Genomic DNA, 26,548 nt, shown 5'->3' with positions numbered 1-26,548 from the left:
TCTCCTATTTAGCTACGAAATAATAGCGGTACATCAGAGAAGGAAAACTCTGACTCCAAAAAACCTCCGCTGCCTTGCGGCATACCTCTTCAGGGGAAAGGCTAAGGGAGTAAACCCTGACAGAAAATCCGGAGCCGGAGTCCCTAAGGCGGTTTGACGTTGTAGTCAACACCGGCAACTCCTGCGGCGCACCTGAACCCAAGCTGTATCGACTCCGTCTTTCCCTTGGACCCTTCAGCTGCGAAGAGAGGGGGGGTCTGCTGCATGGGCAACAGCAGACCCTCCATATTACCCTGCCCAGGCTCTGTAGCTTCAGCGTCATCACAAGATGTTGATTCAACACGGGAGGAAACAGATACCATGTCACTCCCGAGTCGGACTGCACAGTCATTCTCCACGGTGCAGATGGACTCTTAAGAAGCTACACCATCGTCTCTCGAGACGGACAGCTGCCGACGACGAAATAGCGGAAGAAATATTTGCCACTGATAATATTATGTAATGTACAGTTTAAATTTAAAGGTCCCCATTTGTTCTCAAATATTATTTGTATTAGTCGGGGTCACATAGAATTTTCTTGTCATGTTTCTCATCCCTTAGATCTAAAACACAGCTCAGCTCCGGCCTTTTTTTCTTTTTTACTTATAAACATTTACAGTTTTGGAGTGCAGACCAATTAATTGTCTTATGGAACATTTCTGAAGCCAGATTTGTCTAATTGTTTTCTCTGGATTATATTATGGTCAAAGTGTCTTGGCAAAACATCATGTATTTCCCCTTGCATTATCGGGAAGTTCCTAATGCCATTTTGTCCCATATTGGTGAAGCTATATATGGTCTCTTAATTTTAAATATAGCTTTTTACCTTTGTAATTAATAAAACTGTGATGAGTAATATGAGTGAGTCTATGAATATCATTTTTTAAAGCAATCTTTTAGCCTATGATTTCATGATTAAATTCTTGCCTGCATCTTGTATTACATTGGTGGTTGCAAAATGGTGATTATTTAATACAATCATTCTTCTAGATCAGAGGTCTGTAATCTTTACTTCTTTTTTAGTAAAAAACCAGATAATAAATGTTGTAGGGTTTGTGGCCAATGTATGTTTTCTGTTGCATGTAAGTTTTTGAAAAATTTTCTTTAAAACTCTAAGAAACTCTATTTAGCTCATGGTCTGCACGAAAACAGGATTTGGGCAATGAGCAGTAATTTGCAGACATCTGTTTGAGGTTATACAGAAGAGCTTCCCCTTCCCTGTAGCATGTGTATATGATTGGAAACTCATGGATTCCTTTTTTATTTAGTGTGATGTAATCCACAATGGTCAGTGTTTCTCTTGATTCTTAACTTGTCCCAGTTTTTCCAGTCGAAGCAACAGCAGCTCATATGATTTTGACAGGTCTACTGTAGCCTTTGGTCTCCTCCATCCTTTCTCGAGAAATATTTTGCTTTTTCCTACTCAAACTTAGAAAAAAACCATTTTTTAAAGAAACCACTTTCATTCTGATGATGAATGGTATTTAGAAAACCAACTGTAGGAGCTACACGTGCTCATTTCTATTGCAGCGTCATTTCTTCTATATACTTTCAGTGAACAGAACTAGGAAGTGTGTGTGTGGACATAATTTCTCATCTTTTCTTCTCCATATTGAAATTTAGGTTATCAACACCATCATATTTGCTGTATCTTAAGTACAAGCAAAATAGTTTCAGGATTACTACCTCCAGTAATAACAAAACCAGTAAGTAAATTTCAAGATTTCTTTATATCTCCTTTCTTCTTATTAAATACCTTACTTAAGGGTGTGTAATCAGGATACTATGTTACTTGAATTATTTTTCTATGGTTGTTAAATTAATAACATTAAGGTTAATGTTATTTCTATTTTTTAAAAAAATTTTAGTGCTTGATTTGTTTCATTTTTTTTTTTTTTTTTTACTTAATTTTATTCTGGATAAGAAAACTCTTTATACAGGTCAAGACCAAAACAAACAAAAAAATAGTATATTATTGTCCCCTTCTTGAAATATTCTCCCCTTTGGGTTCCAGGACTCTACTTTCCTGGTTTTCCTCTTATCTCTCTAGTACTTCTTGGCTTCTCTTGATGTGTCATCATTGCGCCTCATTGGTAGGCTTTTTTTTTCTCTTTAAACTATCTGCCTACATGACTTCATCTATGTCAGTGGCTTTAAGTGTCATTTACATGCTGTTCTAATCACTTCCTATTCACTCTGTTGGTGAAGGAGGGATCCCAGGTCCTGTGCAGTCTGAACACATGACACTCAGTAGCAGAGAGGTAATGATCAGTACAGGTGGGTTCTATTCCAAGTTTCAAATCCAACATAGAACATTACACATGCCTACTTGATAAACTTCTATGGGCCGCAGTTTCTTTCTCTGTAAAACAGAGCTAATTGTACCTTCCTAAATTCCTAAATTCCTCTGTGCTACTGATGCAGGTGATATGGCAGAGGCAAAGTGACTGAAGGAAAAGTTAGCAGAGGCAGACAATGCAAGAGGTTACTTGCTTCTCACCACTATCCTCTTTCACCATCTGTGCCTTGCAAAATGAACAGTGAGTGCAGGATTTTCTCTTCCTGTGACTTCTTTCCTGGTACGTTTAATTTTTTATTATGCCTTCAGGGCCTGAGGAAAACCATTGGGTTGAATAATGGTTGTAATGGTCCATTGTAATGGTCTCTATTTTGATTTAAAAGTGGGGAAATAGGTGGGAGAAATCCTGCTATGTTTTTTGGAATATATATTTTCCATGAAATTCAATTATTTATGTAATGCAAAAAAGTCGGTTGCAACCTATTTCATACTGATTCTCTTATTCACTGAAAAAAAAGAGAGAGTAAGTGGCTGTTTCAGCATTTTAGCTGCCCCTAGCAACAGCTCTTGGCATCAGAAACAGCTTTTCTAACAAGGTGTTCTCTATACAGAATCAGAGATTAATGTTAGGACAGTTTCTTGTCCTACAGTCTCACAATATTACTGTCCTGTTTTGCACAGTCTTGCTTCTGATAAAATTGGGACGCTTATGACATGTAAGACACCTATAAGTCACCAGATTTTGCAGTGCAAATGAGAACTTTAGTGTTTCAAAAGGGAAGTGTCATTGCTTCTTTAGGTATTTAATAGACTAGAAATAAGGACAACAGTTGTGCTAATGTCCCAGTCTTCACAATGGCCAGATTATAAACTGGACTTGTTTCCAATGTTGGACTCACAGCAGTCATCAATAAATTGTGAAGTTAATAATAATACTGAAGGTATTTATGATGATTAAGGGAGATTAACTAGTACTACACCCTGACATCCACACACACACCCGCCTAGCTGCCCCCCCCCATGCATGTGCATATGCACATACACACACGGTCATATGAGAGAGGACTTAAAGAATGTAGCATAAGTGGTTATCCTGTCCTTTATCATCTATTCAAGTCTAATACTTCATCTCTACTTACTTTATTATTATTTTTATTTTTTAACTTTATTGTTGACACTGTTACAGATAGATGTCTCCCTTTTCCCTACCTTTGCCCACCTCCACACCCCCCTCCCTCTGGCCATCACCACACTGTTGCCTGTGTCTATGGGTGATGCATATATGTTCTTTGGCTAATCCCTTCATCTTTCATCCAGTCCTCCCCTCCTCCTTCCCTTCTAACAGCTCTCAGTCTGTTTTATGTAAACATGGGTTCTCAGACTTGAGTGTGTCTCAGAATTATCTGTAGGGCTTGTTAAAACAGATTGCTGGGCACTACCCCCAGAGTTTCTGATTCAGTGAGTTTGGGGTAGGGGCCAAGAATCTGCATTTCTTACAAATTCACAGGCCTAGGACTGCACTTTGAGAACTGTTTACTACAGGAACAGGATAGAACTCATGTTTTCAGATAGTGTCCTCAGCTCAGACACATACTTCAAATACTTACTATATGACCTAAGACAGTTTTATTTCTATATGCCTGTTTTTTCCTCTGAAAAAAAAAATGGGAATAACACATCACAAGGCTATTACCAGTGTTATGTGAGATAAGGGTTTAAGCATGATGCCTTGACTGGTGAGTGTTCCATTGTTCTTTAAAAAAAAAAATTATTTATTTATTTATTTGTTTGTTTATTTATTTATTTTTTTTAGAGAGAGGGGAAAGGAGAAAGAGAGGGAGAGAAACATCATTGTGTGGTTACCTCTCACTTGCGCCCCAACTGGGGACCTGACGTGCAACCTTGTCAAGTGCCCTGACTGGGAATCAAACCAGTGACACTTGGCTCGCAGGCTGACGCTTGTACTATTTTTCTTGTTGTTTTTAAGAATTCTCTTCAATTCGGAGTTGAATTCTCCATTTGTCTGCAATGTGGACTTGTTATGTTGATGATGTAAAACATATACATCAATAAGATTTAGGTATCCAGCCAACAGGTGGAGAGTCTGGTAATGTAATAGTAACTGAGACTGGTTTATTTTCTCAGTGGCAGTGAGGGCAAACTACATATTATATCTTTGTATTTTTCACCCAAAATTATAATGTTAGCTTTTCTGCACACTCTACAATATTTAGGCTCAAAGTGAACTGCATAAGTGTCTTAGCAGCTATTGGTTAGATCAATTTTCTGTATACAAGTATGTGTTTTATATTACTTGATCAAATGTGATCTGTCCTCTAGCCTTAATGCTGTCATCGGTAGGAGTGAAGAGTGAGTCCAGGGCTTTAAATTCTTTCTAAGACCTTCTCCTCCGTTCTCACTAACATTCACTGCCTCCCTGCTGCATCCTGCTGAAGGACCTGAGGCTAATCAGATTGTGCCCTTCGTTCTGTCAATACTTTGTCAGAATGCCAAGCCACCCTCCATTATCCATTTTCATCATCATTCCAATAAATTTATTTACTTTTTATAAAAGCTTTCTTCCTTCTTGATTTCTCACACTTTCCAATGAGTACTCTGGGACTGTGTCTATTATCAGCAAAACCCCCGGAATTCTTAACATAAGTGTCTCCAATTTTTTCATCTCCTTGCTCTCTACAGAAACGGCTTCTCATGAAAACTCTTGAGGGAACATTTTCCTTTCTGCACCTTTTGCCACTGGACCTGGAGATAGGTAAATATCCCCCAGGTGCTTTTTGGACCATTCTCCTTACTCCCCCTGAAAAATACCCATATTTAAAGTTCAACCTATCAAATTATACCAATCATTACTCCACCTTGTGTCAAGCATCTGCAGACCCCTGGTCTCTCTCTTTTCCCCACATTCCTTCAGATTCTTAGTATCTAGCAAATTCATTTTCATTCTCTCTCTCTCATTCTCTCTGGATTGTAAACTAAGTGTGTGTACAGAGACAGAATACATTTGCTATGTATATATGACATATAATTATATAAGTTTATATATATGTTAAAAGATATTGAACTTGCTATATATATGGATGTGTGTATATATATATATGTGTGTGTATATATATATATATATTTAGCAATTTCATTATCCACATATCTGCCATCCAAGGTCCTTGACCTCTTCTCCTCCACTGATCATGTTTCTTACACTGTTTCTGGCCCTCACTTCTATGATTATAACCTAGGCTTTAACAGTCTCATAATTGCACTCCTACATAATTTTCACTTTAAGCATTATGCTCTCCAAACACCACTCTTTTTTTCCCAGCTCACTTCCTCTAGTGCTCCAACCCCAAGAATTTAAACCTTCCAGGATCTACAATTCTTTGATTTTATTACTTTTACAATATTTCCACACACAACATGTTCTTACTTCACTTTCACACTGAGTTCATGGTCCATCAGTATAATTACCCCTTTGTGCATGTCTTCATGGTTTTTTGGTAACTACGTTGTATGTTTTCAGAAAATTCTCAAACCTGGCTAAATCTAGTTCTCTACCTACTTCACAGACCTGAAGCAGTGTTGACTGCTTTTGTATCTATATACACTGCATTTGCTCTTGTTACTGGTGCAATGTCTGTGCCTTTATTGAAGGCCAACCCGTTTGCTTTTACACTGGATCCCATCCCTTCCCAAGGTCATCACTTCAGTAATTGTTCTGCCTCTCTCTAGCATCATTAATTCCCCCTCTTATTGGTTTATTCAAATGAGCAGCAATATTCTCAATTAAAAATAAAACTTGATCAAGCTCACATTTCTTCCTAGTTCTTGTTCTATTTCTCTGGGGTTCTTTTAGCAAAACCTCTAGAGTTGCCTCAATGTGTATAATCATCTTTTTCTCATTCTTGCTTAAACTCACATTAATCAGGCCTTATATCTACTATTGTCTATAAGTCTGAAGTTACTGCCTAAGTTGGTAAACCCAGTGGTCAATTCCTAGTCTTTTTCTTACCTAGTTTACCAGCACATTTGATCACTTTGTTTTCCTTTAAAATCTTTTTTTAACTTGACTTTCTGGAGACCCACCTCCACTTCTCTACTTCACTGGCAGTTAATTTTCAGATTTTTTTTTTGTCATTTTCTAGACCTCTGAATGTTGAAATATTCCAAGGTTCTGTCATCAGACCTCTAATATTCTGTTTCCATACTTTCTAACTAACTGGGCAATCTTATCCAATGTAAAGACTTTACATACTATCAAAGAGCTGATGACTTGTAAATTTATATCTTGGCTTTTTACAGAATACATAATTGTACATTTAATGATGTGCTCAATATCTCCCTGCAGATGTCTAAACACTGTTAAAATTTATTATGTCTATAAATGAAGCCAGCCATATTATAACTCATTTTGTTCTGCCTAGTCTTTCATATCTCAGTTGATAACATTTTCATCCTTCCACTTGCCTAAGCCCAAAACTATGAAGTCATCCATCATCCCATGTTCCATTTGTCAGCAATTGCTGTCAGCTCTATCTTCAAAAAACATTTAGAATCTGACCACAATTCACCATTATTATGCCAACACCCCAATTCAAGCACCATCATCTCTTAGCTGGGCTATTGCAATAGCCCCATATCTGGTCACCTGGCTTCTTTCCACCCCACACCCTGCTATTTGTTTTTAACATATAAACCTGAGTGGTCCTTTAACAATGTAAGTCATATCATGTCACTTCTCCACTTAAAATTTCTCAGTAGCTTGTTATATTTCAGGATAAGAGTCCAGGTCTTTATAATAATCCCCAAGGTCTTAAACAGTGTAGCTGCATTCTTCCTACTCTTACCTCATTTAGAGCACAGGTGTTCTGGTTTCTATGATGTTCTCTGAACAGACAAGCATGCTTCTACCTCAGGACCTTTGCATTTTCTTTTTCTCTGTCTTCCAGATATCAGCATAGCTCACTTTCTCAGTCCCTTCCAGTATTTTTCAAATGTCACTCTATCATCCTGACAATAAAATAACACCCTTTCTTGCTCACTGCTATGAATTCTTTTTACCTTATTTTTCTCTATAGCTCTTGTAACCATCTGCAAATGTGTTTTGTATTGTATTTATTTTTATGTTTATTTACAGACTGTCAATAAGAATGTAAAATCCATAAGGATTGAAACTTTAAATTTACCCTTTATCCTCATAGTAGGTGCCTAATAACTGTTAAATGAACTGAATGAAATGGTCAATAGACATGAATAGACAACTCACAAAAAAGAGGAAAATTGGTCTTTAAACTTAAATAAAGATGGTCAGTTTCACTTCTACTAAGAGAAATACTAATTCTAGGAAGAACTTTCTTTGATGTGAAGCAGCACATTTTCTTACTCTTAAAGTGTTTTTCCCCAAAGAATGGCTATTGGTTCCAAGGGAAAAAGACTGATTATACAGTGGTGAATTGGGCCAACACCTTGACTAGGTGATAAAAAACCAATATCAATGATAATGTACAAATAGACATCCTGAGCCTCCAGTTGTAATACCTTGCAGATACAATATCACCTATGTTGTATTCTGAGTTAGAATATACTCACGGAGGTACATCAGCCAAAGCAATAATGAGGAACATTTTATTAAAAGAGGAAGGTACTGTATTCTTTAAAAAAGTCAACATTGAAAAAAAGAATCTGTGGAAATGTTTCAGGTTAATGGAGGTTAACTGAGACATGAAAATTAAATGCAATTTAATTTTGAAATTATTTCCAAATACTGTGTTAAAACATAAAAGTAATTGAATAAATTGAATTATAAGAATATGAGAAAGGAAGTTTGGTCAACATTTTCATTTATTCATTCATCAACTTCCAAATATTCACTGAGTGTTCACTAGAGGTTGGCACTGAGTTTAGGTGGTGGAGAAAAGAAGGACTGTGGTCCCTGTCCTTTGGGAAATTGCATAGTGAGAGGCACGCATTAAATAAGTATTGTAGTAACAGTAAAAACTGAGATAATGCCATAATGAACAAGTGCAGGATGTTAGATGAGCATTCTTGAGTCACTCTTTACCCATTTAACCTCTTGGTCATTACTAATTGAATGGGGAAGAAAGGGGGAATCCAAGCCAGGAAATCACTTAGACTGTATGCTGGTCACTCTTCTTTTGTCTCTTGCCCTTCTCCTATGCTCACACCCTGCATTCCTGTTCTGTCTTCATCCTCTGCCCTGCTCTGTGCCCATGAGGCTGGCTCCTATATACTGTATTGCTGGAGGTCTCTTGCCCTCTGGCTTCCAGTTGAGTTTGGAGTATGAAGAACAGAGGTCTGGATATTTCATCCATTGGTCTGTTTCAATGTCATTGCTATGGTTCTGACATTGATTGTGTCTCTGTTTATAGTTATAGCTTTGTTGAGAAACCCCATGCTCCAAGGCTCCCTCTCCCTCAAGCCTAGGGGTGATAAAGATCTCCTATTGCTAAGTCTTGGGTGCCTCAATCTCCCTGATTCATTCTTTTCATTTGTCATCCATCACTGTGAATATGCCCTTAATTAAATCCTGCTGAAAAATAATGGCTAAGTCTTTGTTTTCTTTTGGGACGTTGATTGATACAAAGTGCTTCTTCATTAATTTGGAATTAGAACTAAGGTTCAAGCCTCGGTTATAGATCTGATTTCTTAAGTAGAGGTTATATGAAAATCTCAATGTTCTGGAGTCACCTTACACTATGTGAATGGAACTAGAAAGAGAAAATTGGTGTGTAAAAGGGAGAAATGGAGCAAATATCCAGGGACAAGAGATGGAAGGTGCAGATCATCTGGGTTCTTACTACTTTCCAGGTGCTGATCCAGTCCTTCTGAAGACCAGCTACATTCCTGCACTTGTGTCTGATGAGACACGTCAGTATTATTGCCATAAGTTACCCTTTTTTATTTCCTCAGGATAGCACAAACTGTTTTTATTTTTAGAGCTATGAAAATATTCTTTTGTACTTGGACTTTTTCTTTTTATTCAAAATTTGTCAAAACTATGATATAGCTCTCAACATTCTTCTATGAATAGTTTATTTAGAATAAAAAAGTAAAATCATGTAAAGTAATTTAAGAATAGTCTGGAAGGATATATAACAACTTTTAACAGTATTTTATATCTGTATATGTGTCTAGAGCAGAATTTATTTTCCTCTGTATTGTCTTAATTTATTGATAAGGCTCCATAGTAGCAGAAAATTAATACATTTTCATTTTACAGTTCATTTAGATAATAAATCTATAACTATTTGTAAATATACTTAAAATTTTGTTCAAGGTTGAGTGTACAGAATAATATTAGACATAACATTATTTCATCTGTTAAATTTACAGATAAGAAACAATAAGCAGATATGAGCAAATATAATGAATATGCTTTACATTTAAAAATGAATAAAGCATATTTATTAATTCATTATATTATGTTCCACAATGTTTATAAAATTCATATATTCTCCACTTGAAATTTTTCCATAGCTTCAGTATTGATTGGAATTTCTTATTGCTAATTATGTGTTTTAAAGTATTTTCTACCCAAATGGTCAGCCTACAACAAGTCTCATGAATTGTAACTTGGACAAGCCTGGAAATGTTTCATCTATTGTAATTATGGAAAGAGGATTAAGCAGATGTATTTTTAAACCTATGCACACTTATGAAGGGTCACAATGGGTTGTTATAAATCTGCAGATAACTAGCTATAAAACGTAGTGGGAGTTAGTGTGCTGGTGTGAGATACTGTAGTAGGATCAGAGAACTGACTTCTCTGTGCTTCTGCCAGCAGCTTATGGTTTCAGCTCTCCATCCATACATTTGGGAGTAACAACTCCCTTACCAACCTCATCCAGTAATTTTGAGACTGTAGTTACTGGAAGTGTAAATAAATTAATATGTGTTAAGTTTACTGTAGCCGAGTTGTTATAATTCTAATTGTTCTGTCAGATTACAATGTGAAAACGACCAACCAGGGATATTTAGTTCTATTCAGTCTATTAATATCTCATACTTATATGAAATCTACCATGTTTAAGATGCTTTCATTGCACAATTTTATTTGATTCTTGCAAAAGTTATGGGAAGTGGGTGCAGCAGAAATTGTTTTTTCCCCTTTTCTTGCAATATGATAAAACTGAGGTTCAGAGGTTTTAAAAAATTATTACTATGGCAGTAATAGTACAAATAAGTGGTATTTTTGATATTTACCAAGGGCGGGGCATTGTAGTGTGGTTAGATGGTTTGAGGACAGCCATGCAGTCATCCAGTGGTGATGGCTGGACATGTAACAGGATCTTGTAACAAGTCTCGTGTGTTTCCACTAAGCCACCATGGATTTGGGGTTTATACTCTGTATTTGATTATTTGTTAGATCTGTTCATCCAAGTATATTCAGATTCACCTTTTAATTCAATAATAATTTACTTCTTCTTAAATCCCATTAGAGAAGCAAGAGTTATTTGTGTTAAGCTGGTGGGGGTTGTGAAAGGAGAGCTGGAGAAACTGACAACAGAACAGCAACTGTCGAGTGGGGAGGGTGTTGCTGTTTGTCTTGTGCTTCGTCTGGCTGTGAGTAACGGGCTACCTGACTGTCTGAAGACCACACAACTTCCACCGTCCTTACCTGCTTTCTGTGCTAAATTCTTTGATCAAGGGAAACAAATGATAGCCTAATTTCTAGGAATAAATACTTGTTTTCCAACTTTTCAGGAAAAATAAAAGTAGTAGCTCTGAAATCTTGGGATGTCTCATGGTTTTGGGAGACACAGTGAACCCAATGTAAGATAACTAGACAAGGGCAATCTATCAATATCTCATATCTGTATCAGACTTTACCATGTGAAAAGTAATTTCATATTTATAATAGTATTTGATTCTTGAAAAAGTTCAAGATCTAAGTGTGGTGGAAATAATTCTCATTGCATGGTGAAAATGAAGTGCAGATGTTATCATTACTATGTCAGCAGTAATACTAATAGCTAATATAAATACTAATAACATTTAATGAAATGGAAGGACAAAGCAGGGAGGCAAACCGAATGCAGTGACTGGTGAAGGAAAGAAGATGTAGAAAGAGATAATTTCTCATTTGTTCCTGTAGGTCAGCAGTCTTCAAAGATTCTCACTAAACACCCAGGAAAAGCATTTTGACCATGGACTTCCATATTTCCATGTTAAATACCAAGTACACAATTTTTTTCAATTTACATATAATAGAAAATTTCCATCTTCCCCTGTCAGTTACTTGTTCTCACAAAGTAACCAGAGGTGCTGCCATCTTATATTTTTTAACAAGTGAGCCCAGAATCCACTGAAACTTTTTGAAAGATATTGAAATCAGAGTCTGTTTCCAAATTTTTTAACTAAATAGATATGACATTTTAAAATACTCAACACACTTAGATTATGACTTGAACCTAGAAAAATTTCCAAATATCAGTACTCAAAATATTCTTGTTGAAGTATGACTTAAAAAAACAACAACTATCTTTTTTCACCCATTGTTAAAGCATCACCTTTTTCTTGAAAGGATAAATTACATATGTATATATTTTAAAAAATCTGCTTGGTAACACTGATCATAAATAAAGATGAAGGACTCTTCTCTCTGAATAAATGTATAACTCATCTATAAGTTTTTCATCTCTCTTCAGTGTTTGCTATGAGCAAAATACTACATGTACAAAACTTTAATGCTTTATTCCCTCCTCATTATCATGTATTTTAAATATTTTACTATATTTAAACATTCTGTTTTTTACACAGTTAGCCACAGCATGACAGCCTTTAGTACTTTGCACATTTATGGTTCTACCTTTTTGCTGCAATTGTGTTCTTGTACAGTAAAATAATATACCATTATCTTGGACTAAATGATTAGATGAATAACTGAATCTTAATTATCTGTTTTTCTACCTATATCTATATCATTTATAGATTCTAAAGTACAACTCAGTGATTTTACTTGTGGATTTTTTCAAAAGCCTTGTATATTTATAAATTATAAAATAAAGTTACTGTTGAGAATGTATGTTTGTATGTGCTCTTTAATTAGGTGTTTCACAAGCAAATAGTTAATCTGTTCTTTTATTCAACTGCATAACAAACCTCACATACTTAAGTAATTTACTGTAATACATTTTTAATATGCTTTATTGATTATACTGTTATAGTTGTCCCAATTTCTTTTCCCTTGGTTCCCCTCCACCCAGTGACCCCCTCCCTCCAGTTGTCATCCCTCTTAATCCATGTCCATTAGTTGTGCACATAGTTCTTCTCAACATCTTCTTGTCTACTCCACTCCTTTCTACTATGCTTCTTAATTCTTGTACTATCTCCCTCCCTTTTCCCCCTTCCCTCTCCCTGCTGACCTTCCACCAATATGTTCCCCATACCTATAATTCTTTTCCCACTCTCATTGCCTACTTAATTTACCTTTGTTTCGATTCCCTAGCTTCTGTTGTTGGTTGTTGTGACACAGTTTTCATTTTAATGTTCATAGTTTTGATCCTCTTTCTCCTAAACCAGTCCCTTTAACATCTCATATAACAGTGGTTTGGATCTGATGAACTCCTTCAGTTTTACTTTGTCCTGGAAGCACTTTCTCTGCCCTTCTATTCTGAATGACAGCTTCGCCAGATAGAGTAATTGTGGTTGTAGGCTTTTGCTTTTCATTACTTTGAACATTTCTTGCCAGTCCCTTCTTGCCTGCAAAGTTTCTTTTGAGAATCAGCTGATAGTCTTATTGGGACTCCCTTGTACCTAATTCTCTTCATCTCTCTTGCTGCTTTTAAGATTCTCTCTTTATCCTTAATTTTTGACAATTTGATTATAATGTGTCTTGGTGTGGTTCTCCCTGGGTCCAGTTTTTTTGGAATTCTCTGTGCTTTCTGGACCTGTAAGTCTATTTCCTTCCCCAAGTTAGGGAAGTTCTGCTTCATTATTTTTTCACATTATTTTTTCATTTCTAGTTCTTCTTCTTCACCTTCTGGGAAAACTACGATTTGGATGTTGGCCCACTTGTAGCTGTCCCATAGGTTTCTGAGACTCTCCTCATTTTCCTCACTTTTCATTTCCTCTTTCTGCACTGGTTGACTGTTTGTTCCTTCCCTGTGTTCTGATTTGTTGATTTGATCCCTGGTTTTCTTTCCCTCACCACTAGTTTTGTATGTGTTTTTTTTCATTTCAGCAGGACTAGCCTTCATTCCTTCCCCATCTTGTTTAAGATCTGCTGTTAGGTCTGTTAGCATTTTTATAACCAAAGCTCTGAACTGAGCCTAAGAAAGATTTTCTATCTACTGAGCCATTAGATTGGATATTTGCTGCCTGGTCAGCTGAATCACTGGGATCTCTATCATGATCTGTGCCACCCTGACAGTTTTATGATTACCTTTGCTTCCTGAGCAGGGCTGTCACATCTCCTACACTATAGAGGGCAGAGCCCCATGCACTCATCATAACCGAGTGATCCCTCTCACCATGCTGTGGTGTTTCTGTGGGAGTGTAGGTCCAAGATGAATTCCTGCCGTTCACTCTCTGCTAAGAGACCAGGAGCCTCCTCCTCCATCCCCACCCCCTCTGGGTCTCACAGTTCAAGGCAATGAAGGTTTGCCTTCCCTGGTGTTGGAATCACAAGCTGACAGGTCTGGTCTGCAGCCTGGGGTGCTCCCTAGGTGCTTCTCGTCTCCCCTTAAATATGGGTGTCTGTGCTCACCGCCACCCCACCGCCATTGTTGCTGCTGCCACCACCAGCACAGCTTGACCTCTCCACCCTGGCTTCGCCCCTCCTACCCATCCAGACAAGTACCACTTCTTTATAACTTCATACGTTGGACTTCCACTTATTTTCTGGAAATTCTGGTTATTTATGGTTTTGCGGTAGTTGTGTTCCTTCTTAGTTGTGGATGGAGATGGAGCATGTCAGTCTAGGCCTCCATCTTGGCTGGAAGTCTCCTGTGTTGTAATACATTATTTTCAGAATTTCTGCAATGCATTATTTGCTAGAAATGCATGTTAGTCACTATGTTGTGTTAAGTATTCTATGTCAGCCACTTTGATTGTTTTATTCAGATAGACCAAGTGCTTCCCCCAAAGCTATGCCCCTGTTTTGGCTGGCACTGTGAAATAAGGAATCTTAAACAGGACTTTAAAAAAAATTATATTTCATGGAATATTGCTGTATCTTGAATTAAGTACCACATGTCTTGTGGAATCATTATAGAGATTTGTCTTCAGATTCTGGATAATTTTGCAGTGTGTGATGGCTTTGTACATCATTAGCTACTATCTCAGGATGCAATGTATACTTAGGACAAGGTTCACTTGTAAAAAGAGTGAAGGTAGATGTAGATCTATATTTAAAATAATCTTGATGAATCTAAGTTTTTGGAGCCTATTTTTTGTCAGAAGAGATTAGATTTGTCCTATTTTTTTTTCAAAGCTTACAAAGAGCTTAGAGAAGGAAAAGTGTTGGCTCTGCTTTTATTTGTTGCTCACTTGTGCCTTCTTTCATTGGTTTTATATGCAAATTGGGTTTTTTTCTGGAAGGAATCTTAAAAAGTTGTTATTTTCTTTGTGAGGGTTTGTTTGGTCAAATCTACACAACATAAATTAAAAATTTATTTAACCAGCTCTACATAAAATGAACTATATTGCAATATATTGAAAGTAAGCATGTGAGTGGGGGTGCCTTTCTCATCTACTCTATGTGGAGGAACTTCCCCTCCTACTCTAGGGAGGACAACGCTGGAAATGTCACACCCGTTACAATGATGTGGTGTTGATTCATATTAAATGGAACTTAGTTTTGTCTTCATTTTATACAAGTGTAACTATAACTGTGTAAATAAAAATTCTGATGTTTTATCATGTCCAGTGAATCATCTTGTTCATCCCCCTAGGATGTGAGATAACCCAATTTTGGACATGGCTGGTCTAGACAACTTGGTGAGGGAAGGACTAGCAGCAAATTTATTCAACTGCAATGAGTCTGAATTTTGAGGTACCTAAAGCCATTTAGTTTGATCCTCACCTCCCCCATCCCCCTCCCCTCTCTCTTCCTCCTTCCTTCCTTCCTTCCTATTATCCTTTCTTTTTTGGTAATACACTTTTTCCTAGTTTTACTGGGATATAATTAACATATGTTTAAGGTATTCAACATAATGATTTGATATATGTATACATTGTGAAATGATCACCACAATAAGGTGAGTTAATATATGTCATCTCACATGGTTACGTCTTTTAATTGTGACAAGAACTTTTAAGATTTATTCTCTTATCAACCTTCAAATATACAATACAGTATTATTAACTATAGTCACTACTATGCTGTACACATTAGATCCTCAGAATTTATGTTATAATTGTAAGTTTGTGCCTTTTGACCACCTTCATTCGTTACCCAACCTCTCGCCTCCTGCCTCTAGCAACCACTAATCTGTTCTGTTTGTATGAGTTTGATGTTTTTAGATCCACATATAAGTGAGAGCATACAGTCTTTCAATACTCTTCTGTATTTCTCAATGCACAGAGTCCTCATAAGACAAATAACTACACATTTGTTCCAATTACGAATATGCTCTGAAAGGGGGATGTGTGATAGTGATTCATGGAAAATCTCTTACTCCCAAACCTGTCATTCTGGCTTCAATTTTATAGTAGGTTCACTTCATTGCCTCAGCAGGAGGCATGTGTCCCTCAATGCATAGGAATCCTCCCCAACACAGAATCAAACTTATTTATTAAACTCTATTTTTGTTGATATTCATGCATGAATATTTTTATTTATCTTATGTTGTTTACACCATACCAGTCAGGCTATAAAAATAAAGCCACCTATAACTAAGATAAAAACATGTATTTCCTGCTTGGGTCTACCTACTTATTCATAAGATTGAGTCTTCTCTCAAAATATCCTAGTAAACTCTAGAAACTGAAGCATCATGGCTACTTTTGACCATAGCTATTTTTGTTATTTCCTAGTTTCTTAGCTATAACAATAACTGCTCCTCCATATCACTGATGACCTTCCAATGCACTGCCATCAAGACATGATACTGTTTCTTCTGCTGTCTACCAGCCAACGTTATCCGTGCCCAATGTCCAGAGAGCTGATGTCTGATACATGGACACCAAAGCTACAGATTCTCACTACAAAGGGCCCTGCTTCTGTGGCTGTTTCCACCTGCTGCTATTGTTAGTGAGGCTGTGGAAGACTGACAAGGAGAGGGTGGTGCCCTGTCCATGTTAAGAAGCTTTTTATTTCACTTTTCTTGAGGACTATTGCGGTACAATGTCTGAACCTAAGTAGAGAATCACAAAATATTTATTGAGGAAATAAATGAATCTATGACAAAACATTACGTCATAGGTTTTAATGACCCCCATGCTTCTATTTATGAAACTTAAAATTATTAGTAATTGGATTTGTATGTAATTGTTTACTCCCTAGTTCTAAAATTACCCCCCCAAGTAAACTTTGTGACTCTCGAGACCAAAACCCATTGCACTAGTATCACCTTATTTCTTTTCACATAGACATTTCCTCTAATCAAAACTTTTACATACTAAATCCCATTTTCTTCTTATATTTTCTTCTTGGATGATCATGATTAGAACCATAGAGTTACTAGAATCTTTCTTCTCAATCAGCTCCACTGTACTTGATCAAATATTATGTGTCTCAGATTTTTCTTAGGATGAAATTTTTACCCCCACCATGTTGCTTGGTCCTTAGGTACATAAACTCCAGAAGTGCCTGCTCCCAAATTTCTTCAGACTTGCCTAGGCACCCTATGTCCATGGCTGTGTGTTCACTAGAACCGTAAACATGAAAGTACAAATTTCTGTGAATACTGATGAGACAGTGAAGGAAGACAGATAATTTATCTTGTATTGCTCTGAATACAAAGGGGTGAGATACACAAAGCCTAGAAGTTTGAAGAAATCATGAATTTTAAACTTTCCATAAATTACGACTAGTAGGGATGATGTGCTTTTTCTAACCCTTTGCATTTTCACATTTATTGCTTTGAATAGACATTGGTGGTTTTGTAAGAAGAAAAAGGCAAGGCAAATGTGCTGTGTGAGCACCAAAGTGACAAAACATTAATGCCCAGAATAAGAATATATGGGAGAGCCCAGGGCAAAGTTAATATGACGGAAAAATCCTGAGTACTGAGGATTTGTGCTGATTATTTTGTTCTGTGAATTAGAACTGTATGGAATAGCTTTCTAATTTATATTGATTACTGGCTTGCATTGGCCGATTAAAAGTATCTGCTGATGTCATCTGAATTGAATTTTGCCATTGGGACATTATTTCAAAATAAAACTGTAGTGTAATAAATTCTAGTTGGATTGGGTGAGTGAGGGATTTAGTCAAAGATCAACACAGAAAACTATGATTGACAGAAACTAGGGATTTAGACAAGGTGAACAACTAGCTTGCAAGAATGTCTGTCACCCACTGTCTGAAAATTAAGGTAACCTCATTAATGAGGCTTAATGATCCAAGCTACAGTGCATTTCCAAAATTCCTCAGAATTGCCCAAATAGGACCAGTGGATTCCAATGTATTTGTTATGTTGTGTGCTCTGAATGAATAATCAACAGACAGTGAAAACCTTAGGCTCTGGGAGTGATCAGTGAAAACCTTAGGTTCTGGGAGTGATGGTCAATCTCAGTAGAGATAATGAAAGGGTCCCCTTTTAGGCCCAGGAGAAAAGGACTACGCTGTTTTCTGAGTAGACATAAACCTACCTGGGAGTGACCTGAAGGAACTGAACTGCACTCTCATTGAAAGAGCTGTGTGTTGCTCCCGCATCCTAATTACTTCCTAGACCTGGAAGGGAGCTCTAACTGGTCAATACTACGTAGTTTCTTTGGGAAACCATAGTATCATGCCATGACTGGTACATTTTCACAAGCTCTCAGTGAAGTAAAATGTGGGCACATAACAGGAGATATGGTAATGCCCAGGGCCTGAATTCAAAGTACCATGAACAGGACAGAAGCTGAAATATGTGAGTTATAAAAGGATATAATAATTGAAGAACACTAGGTTTTTGTTTGTTTCCTTGTTCTCTGTTAGCCTCTTGGGTTAATCGACTTTCTTTTAGTTGAGTCTAAACCTGCATTCTTGCGAAGTCTGAGTGAATGGATCAAGCCAGTAGATAACTGGACTTTTTGAAAGACCCATTTATTTAAGACCATAAAATGTCCACAAAAAGATTAACTTGTGAGTGAAAGCATTTTTTTTCCTTGTTGTACCTGATATGTATTGCTGTGGCTGTAAAAAACAGAAGTTGAGTATTAATACTGGTTCTTGGAGAGTCAAGAAGACAGTTTTTATCCAGGGTCTGCCAGTAATCCAACTGGAGGGTTGATTTATTTTATTTTATTTATTTACTTATATTTTATGTGCCCCTGGCATGAAACAGCTCTGGCCACCAACACAGGCAGCAAGCTAGGATGAACTAAGGACTGTACAACTGCTTTGCCCCTTACTGATATAAGAGCACCACCACCAATTAGGTGTGTCCTTGCCCATTGCCAGTGGGTGGATGGTTGATTTTTTAAGACAGTGAAAGCCAGAGAAAAAAAGATAGGAAAGAAGAAAGAAGGAAAAGGAAGGAAAGAAAAGAAGAGAACACAGAGAAAGTGAAGTTAAAAAGAAAGGGAGAGGAATAAAAATCATGTATTCTCTTTAACCCTTAAAAGTTTAATTTGTCTTTTACTATCAAGGACAATTTTTAGTCTTTCTCATAATAGGGATCTATGCTAAGAAGATTTTTGCCTACTGAATACACATAATTTATGTGACACTATTTCTATTAGGCTTTTTGAAATATTACATATAAACTGAGGTCTGTTATCTTTACTCTCAGAAACTCTGTATGCTAACTTCTTTGTTAATTTTGGGAAGTTAAGCATGTTAACTCAGACACCACAGTGTAGGATACAACACTGCTGAAGAGTTCTTTGGATCCAACAGAACAGCTTGTTGGCCATTGGGCATCGCCTCATCCTATTGTTCATATGAATTTGCTGATTTGTCTTGTGCCAGGAACTTTCTGGTCCCATTATACAAAAAGTTTTGAGGCACAGTTCTTTCTTCTTCCCCCTTTGATTCCCTAAGAACCTAATTACACTCTCCAAAATTTTCTTTTATAGCATTCAACATTGTGAAAGTAGGATTTAAAAACAGATAGATATACTATTGTATTATATTTGAAGTAATTATTTTTGGTAAGCCATGGAAGGAAAATGGATATTTGACCCTTAAAGCCACACTTTAAAGTTTTATAGCCTCTGAAACACATGATCTATTTTAATTTATGTAGTCTATCATGTGTCTACATGAAATTATTCAGCCTATTGATCATAGTCCTGTGTGAAGTGTAAATTGGATGCTACGGCATTTTATCATAGGTCCCCTGGACAAAGAGATAAATGGCCTGAAATAATTTTCTTCACGAAAACTATAAATCCTCCTCTCTTTTAAAACTCATTTGATTTTGAAATAAATATTCCTTGACCCTCTTTTCCACAGTACAAAATAACTTCTTGTATTAAAAAAATCATTAGTGCTTACAAATTTCTTAGAGTAAGATGCAGTTTTATTACCTTATCTTAATATCAAATTGTTTTCCTTGGTGAAATTGAGCTTTTGTAACATTTAAATAAAATATAAAGAGATTTGGCTAACATTCAGATATTTCCAACTCTTCTGATGTTTATCTTTTAGGAAAAAAAGTCTGTATGATAAAAATAATTTTTAACCTATTTTATAATGTTACTTTTCCAACAATTATCTTGAAATTCAGAGGAATGTTAGTCCATAGTTTTGGTAGCTATAATGATGAAGTTGCAGAAAGAATTAAATGTTTTTATATCACCTCTCTTGGAATATTTTCCTTACAGTAATTTTCAGCTTAACAAGCCTACTTGGTGTCAACACCAAATGTTTTGTGTTGATCCAGTGTGTGATTAATTTCACTTTCATTAATCTGGTCACATGTAGTTCAAGAATAAAGCCAGGTGCTTCAGAAATATCATTTAAAGTACAAAGTAAAAAAACTTATAAGTGAAAAAGTTCAGTGAAAATTCAGGAGTATAGTAGGTGGTGATTGGTTAATAGACATAGTTCTTCATACAATTTTATAAAAAACAAAATGGTAATTCCTATCACAGAAATAACATAAATGAAACAGAAGTAGAACTTGGAGCAGAAAAGATAGAAGAAAGAATAATTGCTTGCTATTAGACAAAATGAGTGTGCCTGAACTCCAGACACTTCGTATACGTATCAGTCAGTGATTCTGGAGATAGAAGCCAGATTTTAAATATCTCCTTATTACACTGTATATTAATTTATGAAAGAAATAACAAACAATTATTAGATTTACAAAGAAAAATAAACTTCCTTAATCTTATCCAAATTCACAATTTAAGGACTCTTATAGGTTTGAAATTAGAAAATTGTAGGATTTTAAAAGATCTTATAATCATATGGCTTGACCATTTTACATTTGGGGAAACCCGGGGCCAGAAGCCTGATGTGACTCTTCTGATTAAGTTGATATGAATCAAGAACAACTTGGTTCTGACTCTGATAACAAACATTTCTTGTTTCAGTACAAATGTCCAAATGCTCTATAGATTTCAGATCAACTCCCCCTCACCTAGAAGTGTATGAGAAAACTACTATGAATACAAATACTAAATTACAGAGATCATACCAACCATTTATTGGGTATCTTGTATATACTGTCCACTTGTGGATATTATTTATAATTTAGCAACTTGTGAGTCGGTAATTACTGTGTTTATCATTTTCCTAATGAGCAAATTAAAGCCTAGAAAGGCCTTGTTCAAATTCACATACTTTTAAGAATAAAAACTTAGCGCCATCCTCCAAATCTTCTGCTTCTCTGTAGACACGCTATAACATCTCACCAGCTCATCATCGGCAGGACAACTCCTCTGGTCACTGCAAAGTATCCAGCATCTCAAGAGGTGGCCTACTGAATCTTGGATTATTTATTTTAAAGTTCTTCATAGAGGTAAATAGATACAAACACACACACATTCCTTATAATTTTCTCGTCCCAAATTACTCAAAAACATTGCCAGTTGGATTCTGATAAACTCCGTGTTCTCAAATGCTGATGTTTTTCCTTTGATTATTTTATTTTCCTCTTTCGGGTAATGTCACTTACCATCATGATTTCTTCTCTGGTAACTTTTGCATATTTATATTCTTTTGAATTTTTTGTTTTAAATTTTTTTATTTTGCTTTTTTCCATTACCATTTATCCCCCTTATACTCCCTCCCCCCTCTGCAGTCACCACACCGTTGTCCATGTCCACGAGTCCTTTTTCCTCTTTGCTCGATCCCTTCACCCCTAACTACCCCCACCCCTGGAGATGTCAGCCTGCTTTCTGTGAGTCTGTCTTTATTTCCCTTGTGAGTTTCATTTGTTCATTAGAGTCTACATATGAGTGAGATCATATGGCATTTATCTTGCCAGCTTGTCAACACTGTTATTTCTTTTTGTAAAAGAGCACAAGTTTACAAATTCTTACTAACTCTATAACCAGAAAAACAATAAGTGTATCCATTCATTCCTTAAGTGAATAAATACTTATTCAGAACTAGATGTTAATCTAGGCCCTGAAGGATAACAGTGAACAAAACAGTTTGTTAAGCTTGATGTTCTGATACCTACCCGTATGTGTTCACTTATTCAGCTTTTGATGCCCCCAAGCTTTATGTGGGTTCTCTACACATATACATATACATTACATATACAGGTGTAATTTCCTGAGATGTTAAATGTAAAACATTATGAAAATTCTCCAATTTATAAATTTGCATTGTTGTTATATCATAAATATCAGTGAAACTAAAGTAAGAACCTGTTCATACGTCTTTAATTATTGCTGAGCATTGGGTCTTCTTTTCCCCTCCTGCAGTCTCTGGGGGTTCATCTTTAATTCAGGTGTCTTCCAAGTCTTAGAATTTTAGTTCTTCACCTCTATGTGCTCTCTGAGAGGTGCTTTCTCTTCTCTCTCAGGAACTCCCAGCTTTGTTCTCGTTTGAACTAGAATTTTCAAAGCTATCTATTTTCAGTGACATTCTTGCTCTGAACTACTTCTTAAGTCTTCTTTAGTTTCTAAGAACAATAATCAATGTTGGAAACTTCCTTTGAGATTTCTTTGCATAACCCTTTGCTGTTCTTCTTTGTAAATCCTCAGGCTGCATCCTAAGCCTTGTCATTTTTTTACACTTGTGTTTTACCTTGTTTTTATGTAAAAATGTTTCCTCTTTAGTGCATATATTCTCTAGTAGTCTTTCAAAACTGGCAAGTAGAATGCAGTAGAGCAAAGTCTACAATTATTATCCTCTTTTTTTTTTTTATTGTAGAAACATTGAACTCTTCCGCACTGATTTTGCTTAGCCCACTTTTTTCCAGTTACAGATACAAGGTACACTTTCTGGTCAGGTGGACCTTGTTTCACATGGGAATGTAAGGGACGCTGTTGAAAGGGGCTCTACACACCTAGTGTCCAAGAACGAAAGGGACACCAGAACCTTTTTTTTTTTTTTTTACCAGCTAGTAAATTACCCATTAATATACTTTCCTTTCCACTTATTTCCATTTCTTTTTTCACTACAAAGGACAACAAAGAATCTCATTCTGCCTCTCCACCAATTTTGTTTTTCAGTTGTATTTATTTTTTCCCCATCTGTTTTGTAGTTTTGATATTTGTCTCCGTCTAGCTCTTGCCCCACTGCCCTGACACTCTCCATCCTTTTGGTGCTTTCTGGAGAAACAGCCACTGAACAAGCCGTGACTGGACTGCCTGAGCCTATATGCCTCCATTTATTATTCACATTTATACACTTCTCAAAGTTGATAAGTATTTTCTATGAAATGCTTTTGAAATTCTGTAAACTTCCATGGACATTTGGGCCTACTGAAGCAACTTTTTTCTCTCACTTAAATTATTTTTCTATATCCAGCCTAGGGATACATAGGGATGTGGTCAATCTCAATACACAGTCTTTTAGGTAATTATTTTTCAAGATCTTGAACAGGAAACCATCTCTTATTAGATTGATAGCTTTTATATGTTTTCTTCAACACTTATCTCCTCTGTCATGTTCTGTGATATTTTTTCCCCAAACTTCAAACAGTATTATCTGTTATTTCAGTAAATGAGTGCTTTAAATGCATTCCAATTTAAGAAATAACAATGATTACAAAATGTCTTGTCCCCAGGGTTGCAGCTAATTTTTCTTCTCTCCCAGAGGTTTTGTTGATTTTCTTTACCTTTGTTCCTCTTCACTCAAAATTCTAGGATTCTAAATATCAAAACAGGGAAACCGGATCTTTGCTTCGGATTTTCTCTTCTATGCCTCCCTTGACTTCCTTTTCCTCTTTCCTTTTTTGTTTTTTTAAGGTTTCCAGTGTTGAACTCTATTCTCTTAGTCAGTTTCCATTCTTAAGTGACTCTTATCCCTTGCCTTTCACTAACTGAGGTCTGAGAGAATGGGAGAAAGGAACAGATAATATGAGGTCTGAGCACAACCAGTCCTCACCAATTTACACCAATTTTCTATCTCCTTAAGGAAGAAAATAGATAAGCCTCTCTTCAGCACTGTGGCCTCCCAATCTTCTTCCTGTCATTGATGATGTTGGATTTTCACAGGTGAAACTCTTTGGTTTAGAAAACTTACATCCTACAAGTGTCAATGTTACTGTCTTAAAAATAAGAAAATTAGAAACCACACAAGGTATTTGCAACTGACAACCATATCGCAGTGCCTGCTGATGCGTAATATTACAGGACATTTTTCTACCTGGCCAGTAGGTCTTGCTAATTCAATGTTTCTGAAACCTGGCTAAACACGAGAATCACCTGGGGAGATTTTAAACAGTGCTAAATGCCTGAGATTCATCACAATTAATTCAGAATTACCAAGGGTAGGGCTCAGGCTTCTGTATTTTTAAAAACCTCCTACTTGATTCTGACGGACAGACAGGGTTGAAACACATGCTATAATGCATTATCTAGTCTCCAAGCTCACTTTTATTTTAAAATTCAATTTCAATGGTTCTAGAACCAAAGCAGTAATTTTACAAACAGAACTGCTCTAGGGTGAGTGTGTGGATGTCTGTCTAACCAGGATCCCTCAGTCTATATTTCAGAACCCATAAGGCCATTCACAGAACTGTTTGAAAATCTTCAGTCTAGTAATAGTGCATAGCAGCACGAGGTGTATAATGAATGCATTACAGGGGCACCTGGGTCAACCGGGCGGAATCTGGACTACAGCCTTTCCTGGCCAATTGCCTCCAGTAGCCTAGGGCTGTACAAATATTCCCATTTTCTATGTATGTTATGAGGTGAAAAATATTGGTAAGCACTGGTCTACAAAATTGTTGTTAAGTCAGTTTTGTCACCGTAGATATGGCTACCGATTTACTGCACAAGCATTACAACAGCTTATAGTGCAATAAATAATTCTTAGTATCTTTAAGATTTTTGCAAGTTTATGTGTTTGCTGCTTTTGTGTTTTCTTTTGCTTCCTTTCCAGTGTTTATCAGTATTACTTTCAGAAGAAAGTATGTACTGTAATTAAAAATTTATCTACAACTAGTTATAACAGGTGAAACTAAACCAATAAATCATTTTCCATCACTGTTTCTCAGGATTTCTCCGTGGGTACTTGCCTGTTTATATATGTTTTCTTTATCTTTATCTTTTTTTTTACAATAGAAATCTTTCTATCCAGAGTGGAATAGATTTTTGCTTCTGGCTTGCTGCCTGATTATTGCCAGAGATTCCCAGCAGGCACGCACACTCTAGGACATTGATTCTCATCTCATTTCATGTATATAATAAATTGTGGTTGGGTGTAGTTTGGGGGTATGAGTGGATTTCAGCTGTCATCTCTAGGACAGCTTACCTAGAATTAGATCCTGCCATTTCAAATCCTATTTGTCTTCATTAATCTTCACTCTTACCTCATTTGTCCTATACAGGTAATGTGACCAGAATAGCTTACTGGTGTCTGTGTGCAGGCAGACTGGCTAGCACTGAAATACATATACCCTCCGGACACTGCTACCTGTAAATCTAAGTAATATTACATCTATTCCTTTTGTAGAGTTGTTGTTGTTAATTTAGCTTTACTTTTATATTATCTTTTTGGTAATTTGGTACCAAGATTGCTACTGTCCGATTTTATTTTTATAGCACAAGAAGCACGATCGGCTCTTGAAATCTAAACCAGTCTAAACATTTCCATTTAATTCAGCAAATATTTAATGAGTCCCAATTATCTTCTGGGTGGTTGTTTTTCTAGTGCTTTGAAGTCAGGGAGCAATGTCTTAATCTCCTTCATATTTCAACTCTAACACAGTGAATGATATATAGTAGGCCCTTGAGTAAAATTTAATGATAAACTGATGAACTAGGAAATACAAAAGAAGTGCCTGTTAATTATGCATAAGGAGTAGGAGAATTCTTTTACAGAGAAGACAATCCCCTGAACTAGAAGCTTTACATATATTTTCTATTTTAATACTCTTAACATCATTATGATATAGGCATCATTATTTTCATTTAAGATGGGTAACAAGACACAGAGAGGAAGGAAGAGGAAAAAACTTATGCAGGTCATATAATGTATTAGTGGAAGATATATTTGTTTAATTTGAAATATAGTTCATACAGAAAGGCAGGATCAATGTTGATTCTTTAACTTTCTAGGTTTCTGATGAATATGTTGACATTCTGGCAATCTCCAAAGGGCACTAACTATTTTAATTTTAAATATATCACTATTAATTCATAAATTGTAACTAACATATTTGTTGTTTCAGTCAACTGTAGTCATTATTCTTTTTGATGCTTAATTTTTCTACTTTTAGCCACAGTGTTTCTGCAAAATGGCTTTGGTGTCCTTTTGACACTAGCCCAGTAAGTATTTGATATTTTTCTTTCTTTCTTGTATAAATATATGCACCAGGTTCATTTTGTATATTTCCTAAGATATGGAATTATCTATTTCTCCAGGGACCTCTGGTTGTCATTGTTTGATTTTTAGAGACCATAATTTGGGCAACTGTGGTATTTATCACTACTGGATTTTCATTACTTCTAGGC

The 26,548-nt window shown here is 36.2% G+C and overlaps 1 pseudogene; it reads right to left on the bottom strand.

Annotated features, from left to right (window-relative positions):
* Positions 1–18,783: 18,783 nt before the first annotated feature.
* Positions 18,784–18,928, bottom strand: LOC150016514 (small nucleolar RNA SNORA48; annotated as a pseudogene).
* Between the last annotated feature and the right edge of the window lie 7,620 nt (positions 18,929–26,548).

This window comes from Furipterus horrens, unplaced genomic scaffold (assembly GCF_987537825.1).
Source record: "Furipterus horrens unplaced genomic scaffold, mFurHor1.1.pri manual_scaffold_3, whole genome shotgun sequence".
In the NCBI taxonomy this organism is placed as follows: domain Eukaryota; kingdom Metazoa; phylum Chordata; class Mammalia; order Chiroptera; family Furipteridae; genus Furipterus; species Furipterus horrens.
The sequence above is the reverse complement of the archived record's forward strand: the minus strand, read 5'-3'. Positions and strand labels throughout refer to the sequence as shown.